This window comes from Dasypus novemcinctus, chromosome 2, assembly GCF_030445035.2.
Source record: "Dasypus novemcinctus isolate mDasNov1 chromosome 2, mDasNov1.1.hap2, whole genome shotgun sequence".
Classification (NCBI taxonomy): domain Eukaryota; kingdom Metazoa; phylum Chordata; class Mammalia; order Cingulata; family Dasypodidae; genus Dasypus; species Dasypus novemcinctus.
The window spans coordinates 46875103-46879040 of NC_080674.1; the positions used below are offsets into that span (position 1 = coordinate 46875103).

General features: G+C 49.7%; 1 pseudogene; it reads left to right on the plus strand.

Moving 5' to 3' along the window:
• Nucleotides 1–676: 676 nt before the first annotated feature.
• On the plus strand, nucleotides 677–2634 carry LOC101447066 (serine/arginine-rich splicing factor 2 pseudogene; annotated as a pseudogene).
• The last annotated feature ends 1304 nt before the right edge of the window (nucleotides 2635–3938 follow it).

Below are 3938 nucleotides of genomic sequence, written 5' to 3' on the forward strand. Positions count from 1 at the left end.
AGCATTATCTCTGCCCAAAGACACCTTCCACTTACAGTTTCCTGTGACCCATATGATCTATCTCTCTCAGGTGAAAGTGAAATAATAAAAAGAGTCCCTTCTGTCTCACATTCTCTGAAAACCTCAACTACAGTGGGAATAGATGAGCTAATCTGCCTGCAAGTAGCTAATTTGGAAAGGTTCTGTGCTATTGTTCAACACATAGTTTTTAAAAAAACCGCACCAGCCAATTAGATTGTGGACTTTTGCTCTGGATTCAGCAGTGGGTAAACTTTTGTCCCAAACCTGTTCCAATCTGGTGAATATTCACTGGTGGAAATGAAATTAATATCTGTGGAATCTACGTCCAAAGGGGCAGGTCTATCTGAAACCCCTTCTCAAAATCCCTAGCACAAGGAGGATCACAATGGACAAATCCTCACCAGCTTTACCTGGATCCCAAATTTCCTGCCAGTCTGCCTGCAGTTCTGGCTGTAAATTGAGCCCCTTATGCATGTGAACATGAATTGGAACTTTACCTGGGCTCCTTATTCCTCCAAAGTAGCACTGATATCCCTGAGGTGAGGAGTGCATACCCTTTGTCTCTCCAGATTGACCTAGATCACGCAGGGAAAGTTTCATGATAAGCACCTTAAATCAACTTCTCATGCCCCACACTTTGCATGCCAACTCACAAATGGTCCTCATTATAGCAGAAGCCAAACTGGACCTGTTGGATCTGTATATTCCTTTATATGCAGATCAGATGTTGAAACATGCTACTATGCAATATTCACCAGACTCTTCACTTAACAACGGGTAGCCACAGAATAGAATTACTTTCCTTTACTGAACAAGTGCACCTCTTCCTTTTGGGAGTTGGGAATCCTGTCCTTAAGATTTGTTCCTATAGATACTTTCCAATCCTAAGGTTTGGACATAATCATGCCATCCTTCTCCAGGGAGTAACTGAATATATAGCATGTACGTTTGTGCATGTCTCTGGGTGATCGCATTTGTCCGTGTCTGTGTGTATGTGTGTGTGTGTGATACCCTGTCAGAATGAAAAGTTTTCAGGTGGGGAATGTGTGCACTGTAAACTTACTCAGATCTTAACAGTGGCCCTTTCAATGTTCCATAAAAACCAAGGCCTTGAACTTTTGGAAAGTGTTTACTTAATGGCCATGGAATGATCCTAGGTATAATCCAAAGCATAGGCCTTTTCAATAACTAGGGGAAATATTTCACGCGCTGGTTTAATGACAGTGTCCTTGGTACTTAGAAGTTAGATTACCTTCTCATTAACCTTCATCAAACTGCTTCGTGCCCTTTGGGTCCTTTTATGCCTCTGCTAGTACTGTGCAACTCACCTTCTCTTGCCTGGGAGGTACAAGTCCCAGCTCTTTGGGCTGGAAGCTGCCCTATCTGTCTGCCTAGGGGATGTGGCAATGCACAGGGCAGCTAGCAACATGGTATCTTCCTTCATCAGACCAAGGCAGCCAACAGAGGCAGGGAGAGGTGATGCCCACAAATCCTAGTGGTCGTTTTCAAACCCTGATCTCAGAAATGAGAGGACAGACCGTTTTCTAAGTCCTGTCCACTCTTTTCTGGAAGCCGGTCACGATGCCCAGCTAGCACTCTTGGGAAGTCATTCCACAAGGCCCACGGCCACAGTAGGTGCGCATTGCTGGAAGCCGTTTCCGGTGCGGCCTAGCTTTGCCCTATTTCTTCCAGTCCTGGGAAAGTGGGTGGCTTCCAGGCTCCTGCCTTCCCCTGGCCCACAGGGATTTGGCTTTGGCTACCACTAATCCAATCCGTCGCCGTTGTGCAAAATGATTACGTTTTCAGGTTAGTGTTCTCCGCCCACCTTGGGATGAAATTATGAAAAAGCGTCTGGCCATGCAAGGCTCTGCCCAGCTTGCTGGTGAGAGAGCTCTGGCTGCAGTTGTTACTCAAGTGGTGTCCGTGGTGGAGCTCGCCTGGCCTTTTCTACACACCTTACACTTTCTGGGAAAGGCACCTGCTGAGGAAGAAGCGGCAAGAGCCCAGAGAATCTGCTGCAACCGCACTGCCGCAGCCCGCAGCCCGCAGCGGGCCGCAGGCGTCAGATCCCAGGCGCGAATCTCCCGGGCCCCGGGCCGAGTTCGCAGAGCGCAGGAGTTAGCTCGCCGCTCGATGCGCAGGGCATGACCTGCCTCAGGGTGGACAACTTGACCTGCCGCACCAGATATTCCCCTGGCGCGCCTTGGAGAAGTACGGGCTGGTCGGCGAGGTGTACATCCCGCGGGACCGCCGCACCAAGGAGACCCGCGGCTTCGCCTTCTTCCGCTTCCACCTCAGGCGCGACGCCGAGGACGCCGAGCGCGCCAGGCGCAGCGCCCTGCTGGACGCGCGCGAGCTGCGGGCGCAGACGGCGCGCCACGGTCGCCCCCGGACTCGCATCGCAGCCGCCCGCGACCGTCACGCCTCTGGGACGCGGACGGCGGCTAAGGATGCGGGACCCGCCGCCTCAGCCCAAGGCACCGCCGCCGCAGCAGATGCCGGAGGCGGAGGCGGAGCCGTCCCCCTTCCCGGAGCCGTCCCCCTCCCGGAGCCGTCCCCCTCCCGGAGCCGTCCCACATCCCGGAGCCGTCACCCCTCCCGGAACCGATCTAGCTACGGCCGCTGTTCTTCGCATTTCTTGTAATTTAGTGAGGTGAAGGACTTCAGGTTTCATTATTGGCTTGGAAGTTGAGGTAAATTTTCTGTTTTGCTTACTAATAATAGTGGTGAGTGCCTTCTGTTTGACATTAAACAGATGGTTAGCCTAATTTGTGGCCACCAGATCTTTAATGAAACATGGGCAGTCATTGCTCGCTGAAAAGCCAAAAGCTGCCCAGATATTGACACAGCATTGCCTTCATTCTTTAAAGTTAAAAACCTGCCAAAGTTGGTGTAAATTCGTTAGTCTATGCTATTGCCTTCAGATCTAAATGTTTATCTGAACCCAAATTTGGATGAAGACTATTCCGTTGACAGATGATATTTATTTTCAAAGGATTGTTTACCAAGCACAATTCTGATCTCCTCTCATGTATTTTTTGCACTAGGCGCAGTTGTGTAGCAGTTGCAGCATGCTTGTGAGCTGTTAAGGTGGTGTGTTGCAGTGCAGAGTTCTTGAATTTCTTGTTTTCTCCTGATGGCTCCTTTGCAAAGATGCCTTTCCTGCAGGAACACATGTCTGTCCAGTTTATTACATTGGCTGACCACTGTACTTCAAGTCACCTAGGAATTGCATATAAAACGGGAAGGAGACAGTGAGCACATCTAGATGGTGATCACTGCACTTTTCCCCTACTCCACCCCAAATGGTAAATCTGATCATCTCGTGTGAATTTAAATGATGAAAAATGGTGAGCACCCAAAGAGGTGTAGCTCGTGAGTTCTTACAAGATGGTGTATTTGACTTATGAATATTTTCTACTAAAACAATTGCCCCTGACTGTTGGGAAGGGAAGAGGGGCAACACCCAGTGTGCTGTCCTTAGCTTTCTTGGGGGGAGAGGATTTTTGAGATGTCTGTTGTGGTGTTGTGGGTATCCTGGTTGAGGTTTGAATTCCTTTATTGCCACGTGCATGTGATTGCTTTCTTGCCCCAAAATAGGGAGTTTTGAGTTGTAGAGGTGTGCCCAGCCTGGGTCAAAATCTCTCCCAAGGAAGCTCTGCTGAACCTCAGCAGCTGCCCCTTTCCCGAGGTCAGTCAACTACCCTCAGTTGCTGAAGAGTTCTTGCTGCATGGCCTCACCCTTCTTCCCTCCCTGTGCATCTCAGCCTCCTGCCAGTCTTCTCCACCCCTGCGACCCTGTGTACTGCATTTTTTTTTTTCTGCTCTAGGCACACCTTCTCCATTAAGTCTTTGGTGCCCCAATGGCTTTAACTTCTCAGGTGCACAGGAAGTCCCAAGAATTGTCTTCTACTTCT